The following is a 13,047-nucleotide window of genomic DNA, read 5'->3' on the forward strand; positions in this document are numbered from 1 at the left end:
CAAAGATTTCATTTCATTTTTGTTACAAAGGTGGGGGCCGCAGTGGCCCAGTGGAGGCCGGTGGGTGTAGCTAAGCAGCCTGTAGTGTTGTCAACGGCTCGAGCGGCTCGGCTCACGACTCAGTCACCTCAACATACCGAGCCGGTTGGAAATCCATAAAAGTGATTAGATGCTAATACAATATGAAGTATATGTTCTATAAGCCTTTCCCACAATTCTACTGCTTGGGGCTGAAATCAGTCAATACTGAGGAAGTTAATTATTCGTCCCTGACTGAAAACTGTTCCGCGAAGACATCTTTAACAAATCCCATTTTTATGGAACATAGTGAAATTGATCAAAGACAAGCGCTACAATTCGACTCAACTTACATTTGTGTGTATGTGCGGCCGTTTGCCTGTTCCACAACTATCTTTTATTGTTTTGGATTCATTTTAATGAAAATTGGCTTATGGTTTCAACTAATAATCCTATTGTTTGGGATTTAACTCTATCAAGAATAAGAGGTGAAAGCTAAAACACTCACCCTTTGCACATACACATATAAAACAATTTTGTGTTATAGGCAAAACAACTTGAAGATCATTTGATTAGACAAAACATAGGCTATTTTTACTTTAGGCCATCCGCATCATTCGAATTGGTTGCGGGTGAAATTGGCAATGGATAAGCGCGTAAAAGGGACTAAGTTCCTCTGAACTTCGAAACTTGGTTATTTAAATATTATAATAAAATATGTTTAAAAATAACTTCCACCATATTGAGTCAATTTGATTCAATATGGCGTATATTTTCTTTGGGGCTTCTCGATCATCCCTATTAAACGAAGTCAATTGGGGTCAAGAGAAAAATGAAATTAACTTTTTCAGTTTTACGTCCAATGATTATGCCCTGTAGACAAAGGGGGGCGATGATTTACGGATGTGAATTATGATGGTAGACTTGGTGGAATGATAATGTGGGAGGAGACGGAAGTAAGCCGGCTATCAAGAATTAGAAGTTGAATTACTTTACCCTGCCGTTTTAAAAAGATCCAGTATAACTTCTGTAAAAAGTATTTAATTTTTAAAGAATATGGTGCGAGTGTAATTTGGAGTTTATGAACAAGCCACACTTTCAGGGGTAAAATCAGTCAAGAATGACCAATCGCCCCCTCCCAATCATGTTCCTTTAGAAAATTCCAAATATTTTGTAGGTTTTCAATTAACTCCGCAGTTTGGAATTATACTTGGCCAATAATAAAGGAGTAAATTTCATTCCTCTTGTCATGTAAGAAGAAATATTTCGTGCAAATTAGAGTTTTGTGAAACATAATGTGTTTTGTTTGAAATTAGAGGCATAAAGTTATTGTTTTGAGTTGAAGTTGGAGGAAAAAAAGGTGAATTAATTTCATTTCGTGAAACTGTTAACAACATTTTTTCTCCAAAGTTCCCAATTTTCATGAAATAGTAGGTATTTTTTCTTTCAGGCTGTAGTTAGGTCTATTGTTTATGCTGTTATGCATGAGAGTTGGGGAAATTAAGCCAATTTCAAGATTACATTTTACGATAACTTCTGTGCTTTTGTTAAACATGATTTCATGAAGCAACATTTTTTTTTGAAAGTGTAAGAACTACTATTGTTGGTAGGGACTGAAACTGATGAGGAGAAAGATAATGTAAATGTAAAAGTTGAAAAGAAATCCGCTCGCTTCTTTAACACACAGCACAAGTAGTGGTGATAAAACGTTATTTTGTAAAGAAGAAATAAAATATGTAATTCTAGCCCCAAATGTCTTTTCGGCATTAATTAGGAAAAAATAAAATTAAAACTAATTTTTCTAAAAACGAAATAAAATATTTAACTTTAGCTCCAAATGTCTCTTGAACATTAATTGGGATGAAAATAAAATCAAAGTTGAATTTGATGAAGAAAACGTAAGACATTTAATCCAGCTTCAAATGTCTTTTAGGTTAATTGGGAACAAAAATGAAATGTATAAGTTCTTTACCATTCAACAAAAGAAGAAAAGATCAATAAAAGGCAAATATTTGGAAATGAAAGAATTCTAGTATTTTATGTAGTCACCTTCTGCTTCTATAACGTCACCCAAACTATTAGGTATACTAGCTACAAGATTCGAGAATATAGTTGGATGTTGTTGGATATTATTCCAGAGTTCTATTCATGTGCCTCAAGAATTCCTTTGTTACGGTCTTGTCAACGTTCTTCCCATTCTTGAACCATTAACGCCCAAAGATGTTCTATGGGGTTAAGGTTTGGCGATCGAGGAGGCCATTCTATACATATTAGCTCTGGATGATCTTCCAACCATGCTTGAGTTTGCCTCGAGGTATGAACACCGCTGTTGTCTTCCATAAACACGAATTCCTCTTGTTCTGGAAATTTTTCGTGTAGAGAAGGAAGCAGTGTATCCTCCAGAACTTGGATATAAGTCGCACTAGTCATTCGTCCAGGAACAGGAACGATCTCGCCCGGACCTTCAGCTGTCATATAGCCCCAAAAATGAGCTGAAAATCGTCTCGAATGTTCGGTGCGAATGACATGTTGTGGAAGTATCGTGTCCCGCGTGGCCTGTATAATATCATTCTCCCTTGCAGATCAGAGAGGAACACCTTCTCGTCAGACCAGATGACGAGATACCATTAGGCTTGTGGAAGGCTCACGTTTTTCTTAGCCCATTCTGAACGCCTTTCCTTGTGGTAATCTGTCAAAATAGTTCTCATAGCTGGTTGTGCGTGATGGAGTCCAGCCGCAGTAAATCGTTGCCTTACTGTCTTGTGTGAACATCCTAGTTCAACAGCTTTGTCTCTCAACACAGACCGATGACTCAAAGGATGGTTCTGTACTTCTTCAACGAGAGCTTCATCTTGGGTCTTTGATATTGCCCGCGGTCTTCCACTTCTGGGTCTTGACTTAGTCCATTCTCTGTTTCCCTGCTCCCCATGACGATCCAGCCACTTCCTCACGGTTTTAGGATCACACCCAAAATCTTTAGCAATGAGAGACAATTTCTCACCATTAGCAGCACGGCCAATAATTTCGCCTTTTTGAGCGGCAGTTAACTCCAAAGCGTCTTTAGTTCTTAGGCACTTTTGCTGACACTAGAATCACAAACGAAATACTCCACAGGATGTATGAATGTGAAGGCGTGTGTTAAGGATCAGAGTAATATTATGTGTTGATTTATTTATTGATGCATGTTCATTGTGAGTATTATTAATTTTATTTTTGTAAAGAAGCAAGTTACTACCCGCAAATATAAATATAACTCTAACTAAACTCTTTTTCTATTTTTGACAAAATAATATGAAGAGTGTGGATCTTTTTATTTGTTTTTGGGTGTGAGACTGTTGACCAGGGTGAAAAAATCATGTTTTTTTAAATATCATTTTTGTTGATGTTTTAAATTTAAATCGATTGTTTTATTTGAATCAAAACTTTCTCCTCGTATAATACAAGTCGCGAACTACAGAAAAGACATTAGAAATTAGTATTAAATGTTAATTATGTCATTTAGGTGGAAGTATTGGGATTTAATTTTGAATTAATCCCCAATCGTTTACCTATTTCAATCCCAAACAATGTGTCTCAAGCATTAAGGAAAAAACTTACAGCAACGTTTATCAATATGACACTTTTCTTTTTGCGAAAGTTACTGATGTTTGGCAGTACCATATTTTTTTTTAAATCGAAACTAGCTAGCCGCACGAAATACATATAAAGTCCATAAATTTCGCCTAAAATTAACTAACTCTATGGCGTATGGAACCCATAGGATCAATTCCACGTTCACAACAGCTTTCCCTGACTTCTATCCTTAGGCAACTGGATCCAGTTTCTAATTTGTATTCCTATATCTGCGAAATCCATCTAAAAGTTGTCCTCCCATCTGCGCGTAGGTCTTCCTAATGGTCGTTTTCCGATTGGTCTTCCAGTTAAGACTTTGAAAGCGTTCCTACTTTTTTCCATCCTGGCTACATGACCTGCCCACCTGAGTCTCCTAGACTTGATGACCCTAACAATGTTTGGTAAACCGTACAAATTATGTAGTTCCTCGTTATGAAGTTTCCGCCATTCCCCATTCCCGTTCCTTTTAGGTCCGAATATTCGTCTGAGGATCTTGTTCTCAAATACTTTCAGTCTATGCTCTTCCCTCATAGATAGCGACCATGTTTCGCAACCATATAGAGCAACAGGCATGATTATCGTTTTATATATTTTAAGCTTCAAATTTCTCGACAGAATTTGCGACGACAAGAGATTTTGAACTAAATAATAACACGAATTCCCTGCTTTTAGTCGACATTTAATTTCTTCGTGAATATCGTTTTCGTCTGTTAATATTGATCTTAGATATTTGAAAGTATTCACTTTATCAAAAGAATTATTATTTTTTTAACGCATCCAAAATTTGCCGTATTACGATCCCGAATAACTTCTATGTATTTAGTACATAAATTTCGCCTGAAGTTTTAAAATCTATTATTTTTTTCGCAGAGGGGATCGAGCTTTCCTAAATATGACCCTATTACCTGAAAACAAACAAATAGACGTGGGCACAAAAGAACTTTCGTCTTAAATTTTCATGATGATTTCTCCGTTGGAACAGTTTTAACGATTTGAAAACCTTATGGTACTAAGAGAAGAAAGCAGGATTCACCCGTTACCCGTTCAAAACGGGATTTTCTCTAATCATCCTCTGCATGATACTCGTTTTCATATTGTGCTTACATAATTTGAGTCTCATTGTATTTTCTTATTATCTTCCATAATCGAAATAACAGAACAGAAACGGGATTTTACTTATTTTCACTTTATATTAATTTATTTAGGATTTTGATTTAAACCAACGACTTTTATTCAAAACATCAAGTGATTTAAATCTTGGTTAAATTCGTGATTTAAATCACATTGATTTAAATCAATCCACCCTGCTGTTCACCCAATGAAATTTCCTTCAGTAGTAAGCAACTACTTATTCAATGAGTCATCAGTAAACGCTAGAGGCAAAGAAAGGCAAAGCAATATCGCCTGAAGGTCGTTTGAAATGCGTGTCTTGTCTTTGGTTTACCTGTGAAGTGAAGCATTTTGTTTCTTCTACTAAGTTCTGACACATTATGTCAATGAAATATTGGTCTGTTTGTGAAAACAAAGAGAGGAAAGAAAAAAATATGAGCTATCCGCGTCAGTCTATTAGATCTTTAAGCATGTTGGAAAAATAAACCATGTCCTGTATTTAACCAAAATATGGTTAATAAACTAGTGTTATTATCATTAAAGGCCGTATGTGTCCTGGAACCTTGTATTATACCTGGAAAAGTTTGTGTCAGATTCAGAGGAAATGTAACATTTTATGATTATGCAACGATAAATGAAAAAATGGAAGTACACTCTATCTTAGTGTTCGGTGCGGAAGACCTGGGTTCGATTTCCAGTGTGAGTTTATCTGGTTTGGGATAACACGTTAGGCTGTAGGCCCATGTCTCATATAGTCTTGGTGCTGCAAGTTAAGTTGAAATTCTAACCATTCAATCCATCAGTCTTAGAGCTCATAGGATTATGAGAAAGTGATTGGTGTGATCCGTGATGCGTTGCAATTAAAAAAGCCACAATGAGAATCACAATGCTGGATATAAAAGTTCATTTCTCGCTGAAGCATCGTGACATATAATTAAATTTCAGATTTTTAGCTTCTAAAAATTGGGCCTATGGGTCCCTAATATAAGCTTGGCAAAGTAGTTAATAGGGATGCGCACGAGTCGAGTCGAGACAGAATTTTCCTGAGAAAATTCGAGTCGAGACACAGCTCTTCCAATAGAAAAATATACGTTTTTCGAGTCGAGACATCACTTTTACAGCACATTTTCGAGACGAGATAGCCTCAAATCTTGTCTCGTGCGCATCTCTAGTAGTTAAATATATTCTAAAACTCATGAAATAGAATCAACAATTAATTTAAAATTATTGACTGTGTATAACTGTAAACCCAGGGTTTAAAAATAAATATGTAAAAATAATTAGACACATAGTTGCATTTGTCTGGATTTTCAAAGCAATAGAATCAACAATTAATTTAAAATTATTGACTGAGTATAACTGTAAACCCAGGGTTTAAAAATAAATATGTAAAAATAATTAGACACATAGTTGCATTCGTCTGGATTTTCAACTGTTCACATCAGTTTAAAAATTATCAACCAACTAATTACAATTTCCATTCTCCACACGAGAAGAATAAGTGTACGAAAATGTTATTTGGGAAATATTTAAGCCCCTTTCCTCTCCCAGAAAAACAGCGAATGATAAAAGCTATCCCAGTCAATTCACGTGTTAACTACGTATGTTCAAAATTCATTGTAAACAGTTAAATTACTTCCTTGCTTTGACCATTTCAATAGGATCGTGTAGCAATAACCCCCGTTCCCCACCCTGTACATTCTACAAGACAAATTTTACTGGCTCGCTTGATTGAATTTTGACAATCGCTTAACATCAAATAACTTATCTTTTCTGTTATTCTCAAGCGCTTATACTCTTACAGATCTTGCAGTTATCTTTCAATGCAATGTTTTGACACACACAGACGCACTCATCAAACAAGAAAGGCAAATATAAATTTAGTAAGAAGAGAAAGCAGAATCGTGTTGTTATAATTCCACTTAAATCTTAAATGAACATTAATGAAAAATTAGTTTAACGTTCCACGATAAAGTCCTTTAGGCTAAAGGAGACGGATCATCAACGAAACTAATGTTTCTTGAAGTAAAGTTTTAATGATCTCCTAACGAAAATCGAATCCCAGACTAAACGAACCACAGGAGCACACGCTACCCACTAGATCAAAAGAAACGGTTAGGGCTTCTTTAACTCTGTCGTAGGCACTTTCATTTCCATCGTCTCCAGGTTTGTTAGGTCATACCGGATCCAGGTAATGAAATTCTTATCTAGTTTCATTACTGTTTCCCAATAACAAATTAATTTCATTTTTCTCTTGACCCCAATTGACTTCGTTTAATAGGGATGATCGAGAAGCCCCAAAGAAAATATACGCCATATTGAATCAAATTGACTCCATATGGTGGAAGTTATTTTTAAACATATTTTATTATAATATTTAAATAACCAAGTTTCGAAGTTCAGAGGAACTTAGTCCCTTTTACGCGCTTATCCATTGCCAATTTCACCCGCAACCAATTCGAATGATGCGGATGGCCTAAAGTAAAAATAGCCTATGTTTTGTCTAATCAAATGATCTTCAAGTTGTTTTGCCTATAACACAAAATTGTTTTATATGTGTATGTGCAAAGGGTGAGTGTTTTAGCTTTCACCCTTTATTCTTGATAGAGTTAAATCCCAAACAATAGGATTATTAGTTGAAACCATAAGCCAATTTTCATTAAAATGAATCCAAAACAATAAAAGATAGTTGTGGAACAGGCAAACGGCCGCACATACACACAAATGTAAGTTGAGTCAAATTGTAGCGCTTGTCTTTGATCAATTTCACTATGTTCCATAAAAATGGGATTTGTTAAAGATGTCTTCGCGGAACAGTTTTCAGCCAGGGACGACCTCAGTATTTCTCTTCTGTCAACATCCTATAAAATCCTTTCAAATATTCTGTTAGCAAGATTGACCCCATACGCAGATGAAATTATTGGAGATTATCAGTGCGGATTTAGACGAAATCGATCAACTATCGACCAAATATTTACCATTCGCCAAATACTCGAAAAGAAGTGGGAATACAATACCCCGGTACATCAACTATTTATTGATTTTAGAAAGGCTTACGACTCGGTTAGGAGAGAAACATTATACAACGTTCTTACAGAACTTGGAATACCGAGAAAGCTAATTAGATTAATTAAGCTATGTTTAAGTGAATCCCAAAGTAAAGTCCGGGTAGGAAAATTTTTGTCCACGAGCTTCCACGTCGAAAATGGCCTGAAACAAGGAGATGCGTTGTCGCCATTATTATTTAACTTTGTGCTGGAATACGCCATAAGGAAAATCAAAGATAGCAACCAGGGCCTAGAGTTGAACGGAATTCACCAGGTTATGGCATATGCTGATGATGTAAATTTAATAGGGGATGATAGGAGAACAGTAGAAATAAATGCAGAGATCTTATTAAACGCTTGCAGGGACATGGGTTTAGAAGTAAATGCAGAGAAAATTAAATACATGGAAGTGCGTCGGGACCGTAATACGGCAAATTGTGGAGGCGTTAAAATATTAAATAATGCTTTTGATAAAGTGGATACTTTCAAATATTTAGGATCAATATGAACAGACGAAAATCATATTCACGAAGAAATTAAATGTCGACTAAAAGCAGAGAATTCGTGTTACTATTCGGTTCAAAATCTCTTGTCGTCGCGAATTCTGTCGAGGAATTTGAAGCTTAAAATATATAAAACAATAATCATGCCTGTTGTTCTGTATGGTTGCGAAACATGGTCGCTTACTCTGAGGGAAGAACATAGACTGAAAGTATTTGAGAACAGGATCCTGAGAAGAATATTCGGACCTAAGACGAACGAGAATGGGGAATGGCGGAAGCTTCATAACGAGGAACTACATAGTTTATACGGTTTACCCAACATTGTTAGGGCTGTCAAGTCTAGGAGGCTTAGGTGGGCAGGTCATGTAGCTAGAATGGAAGAAAGTAGAAACGCTTTCAAAGTCTTGACTGGTAGACCCATAGGAAAACGACCATTAGGAAGACCTAGGCGCAGATGGGAGGATAATATTAAGATGGATCTCGCAGAGATAGGAATACAAAGTAGAAACTGGATGCAATTAGCTAAGGATAGAAGTCAGTGGAGAGCTTTTGTGAACGCGGCACTGAACCTCCGGGTTCCATAGGCCATAGAGTTAGTTAGTTAGTTCAGTATTGACTGATTTCAGCCCCAAGCAGTAGAATTGTGGGAAAGGCTTATAGAACATATACTTCATATTGTATTAGCATCTAATCACTTTTATGGATTTCGAACCGGCTCGGTATGTTGAGGTGACTGAGTCGTGAGCCGAGCCGCTCGAGCCGTTGACAACACTACAGGCTGCTTAGCTACACCCACCGGCTTCCACTGTGCCACTGCGGCCCCCACCTTTGTAACAGTTTGTAGTAATATTCATTATCTTCACCCACAGAATCAGCTATCCAGTTGCGATGATTATATTATAAATATGTATTTTATTTATTTACTAAAATATTTACGATACAGCCAAAAGATCATTATTTTTGTAAAATGTCTGTTATTTAAATGAAGCAGAGTGAATATTCTACTTGAGTTTAGAACTATCACTTGCTACACTTTTAATTGACAACTAATATAGTTTATGCATTATTTCTGACAATTTTCTACAAATTACTTGCAGAGACTATTCAGAGTAAACGTTTTACTTAGTTTAGTCATATTTTATTTTAATATATTTTAAATATATTTTATTTTATTCTTTTTGTTTAATAAATATAAATATATTTTTCTTTCTTCTGCTATGGGAATTAACAATTCTCATTTTTTCTTTTTATTATGGGAATAAGGAAAAATATTCTGAACAATTTTAAAGCACTTAATGCCAAGGCATAGATAAATATGCTATTTTATTTCGTTATCTGTGTGATATATGAGATACTATATTTTTCTTTCATATATAGGAGAATTAACGTTTCTCTTTAGTCTCCTAAGGAAATTAGAAAAATGGATATTCATAACAGCATTGGTTTCAAACACTTAATGTCAAGGAGCAGATAGACTATTATATTTTGTTCTCCCCATGAAATAAGCATACCTTTTTCTTTCTTTCTTTCTGCATGGTGGCCCTTAAGACTTACCTAGTCGATAGCCAGAAGTTTGCCTGAAGGCATAACGTCGCGTAGCAAACAACTCGGTTCGACACGTGCCAATATACCTACCTTCTGAAAATAGAGTTGGAAGTCATTTTTTTTTTTTATTTTCATGATTTCATGGAAAGTTATATATATATCTTCGCTTCTGTACTACTACTACTTCTACTACTACAACTACTACTTATCTCCCCAAAAGTAAGCAAATCTCCTTTTTGAGTACTTTTTTCATCATATTTTATTGAAAAAAAGTGTTATGAACGATTTAAAAAAATAGAAAAATTTCCTTAGGCCGGATTTGAACTCACGCCAAAAGCATTTCTTGTTACTAGCCTACAATGCTAGCGCACACGACCACGAGGACCGACAGCAACAAGCATATGATTTATGTTATATACATAGATACAGGCTACGTAGCAAGATACGGATAACGCCAACCAATCAGAATCGTGTATTTAGTTACTACTACCGGGAGTACTCTCCCGAGCAAGATCTCAACAACCTAGTCCAAGCTAGAGGTTAACTATGTCAATAAAATTCATTTCAAACGGTTCAGCCATTTTTCGCTATGATAGACAACGTATTTTTAATTTATATACTATGTAGATATACGTTAATAGCATTGTTACTGTCTTTTTTATTTAAGTTATTTATTGATATAAAAATGATGTATTAACTTTAATATTTAACAGTATCATACACATTCATCGTGCGTATAAAGACGTGTCGTCGTCTCCAGGTCTGTTCCGGTCATGCCGCGACACGAGTGTGATTGCGAAATCCGTAACCAATTATCACTGCTTCCAAATACCAGTATAATAATAGGGTATGTTCTAACTACAACGGGTAGGAACTGACTGTGGTTAGATTTTTTTTCTAAAAACGGAGCTCGACTCTCAGTAGAAGACTATGGTTTCGGATCCCACGTTTAGCTATAAGTCCATGTCTCATATAGCCTCGCTGCTGAATGGGACGCTAAAGTAAAAGCAACTACTACAACGAATAACAGACATTCTACAAAGAGCTCTGCAGACCATTTTCTTCATAAGAAGTATTTTTTTTTTTTCATATCAAACAGAGCAAACATAAATGTATAATTACAAGGATTCTGTTAAAATCTTCCAAAGTATTCAGAAACCTAAGACACAAAAAAAAAACCAAGAAACAAAAAAAAAAAAAAAAAAAGATTTGATGTATAAACTTCTACCAAACATAAGTTCTAGCAAGCGAAGTAGGCTATTTTTAGCATTGTTCAATTTGATCAGTTGCTACATTTGCTAATAAAAAGTTGACGTTAAATGTTCTCCCTGAAATATACGCAAAGGATAAAATACTTTTTGAACAAAGATCCGGCTTTAGATTGGTTGATTTATATAAAAAGAGTGAGTTTGTAACGACACAATTACAACACGGGATTCAAACTTGTGTTGCGTTATTCAAGGTTTAAAGTTCTTAACATATTTCAGATTCTATCGAGAATCAAATTCAAGGTGTATATTTCAAGGTTAAGTGTCCCTATCTGTTCAAGAAACTTGTATTTCAGAATCTACTGGCAATATTATTGCTAACTTCAAATACCCTGTATTTCATTCAATTTAGTGTATTATAAAACATTGCTTAGTTCTATTATAAAATTGTTCATAATATTTGTCATATTATTTTCGATATTTTTAAGTATATATATATATATATATATATATATATATATATATATATATATATATATATATATATATATATAGTTAATTTCATTTCTTTATATAATGAAATGTAATCCCATAGTGACAGTTTGAACAATAATCTCTGTTTTGTTAAGGACTAAAGGATGAGAATTTTATATATAAACAAAAAAAAAAAACAGAATTAGTGATATTTAGTTCCAGAAATAGGGATGATCGAAGTCAATATGCTGATCACACACAAAACAGCTTAAATCCATTTCCTTGACCATAGCTAATTATGGACTACAATTGAGGAGAATTCAATTTATTTTGAGCTGTAATCTTATTCATAGTTCTTATTAACAATCAAATCTAGAAGTTTTACGCATCTAAAATTCTACTTCATTTGACAAGGAAAAAATAAATAAATACTTGCAGAATATCGAATCACAGCTTGAACTGTAACCATATGTTTCTTTCTACTGGAGTCCTACCTGATCAATAATAAAATAAAAAGTAAAAGTAACTAGGCGAAGATTCGAACCCGGGTCGAGAGAATGGGAAATCTACTCGGATCCAATGAGCTACGGAAGAAGCTACACGAAACATCTACGCTATAAGTATATGGCAATAATCGTAAGCTTCACGCTGTGAAAGAACTGTTTTTCCTTTAAATAAGTTTTACGATATTTCTATAGTGTTTTAAATGAACTGCAAACAGATAGATCATGCAGTTATCAATTTGGTTAGGGATTGAGCATTAAAAACTTTTAAAACATTTAATTAAATCGCGATACGGAAGCAAGGAATGTGTAGCGATTTCATTCTAATAGTAATGGGAAAAAGATAGTATCCCACGGAAAACATGAATTTTCTTATATGACAGAGAATATATCACTTGGTAGCAGGGGAGTATCCAGGATTTGAATTCAGGAGGACCGCTGGCTAAATGTTCATTTGGGATGTGTCCGGGGGTTCACCCCGGGAAAAAGTTTAAGTAAAACCAAAAGTAAAATTATAGCATAATTAAACGTGTGATTTTGCCATTTGAATGTAAATTTATGTCCCTTACTGACCAAAACAAATCTTATGGGCGCAATCTGCTTCCTAAGCCCCGCGTGTGTGCTTCTCCCTGTTCCCAATAGAAAATTTAGTTTAGGTATTTTCTGCAAAACTATTCGCGAGATATAGAATTTCATACTCAGTACTTCTGTTTACTTGGTACGGGAATTCATAGAATTGGAAATAATTCCTTTGTGTAAGTATAATTATGCAGAACAGCGATGAATAAATGTTTTGTGTTGCTTAAAATGTATGCAAATTGTTAGGAAATTTTCTAGAGAGGTGGAAAATATTCTTCTCAGGCTGGAACAACAGTAATTAAGTTAGTGCCAAGGAAAGAAAAACTAGAGACGGAGAATTTCCCTAGCTTCCCCCTACAAATAAATCACTGGTCGTAACGAACGCTTTTCCTGACGCATGACCGTCTCTCACTCTGTGTGGCTCCGCGGATGAGTGAGCAAAGGCGTG

The sequence above is a fragment of the Thermobia domestica genome, chromosome 4, assembly GCF_964235325.1.
Source record: "Thermobia domestica chromosome 4, izTheDome1.hap1.1, whole genome shotgun sequence".
NCBI lineage: Eukaryota > Metazoa > Arthropoda > Insecta > Zygentoma > Lepismatidae > Thermobia > Thermobia domestica.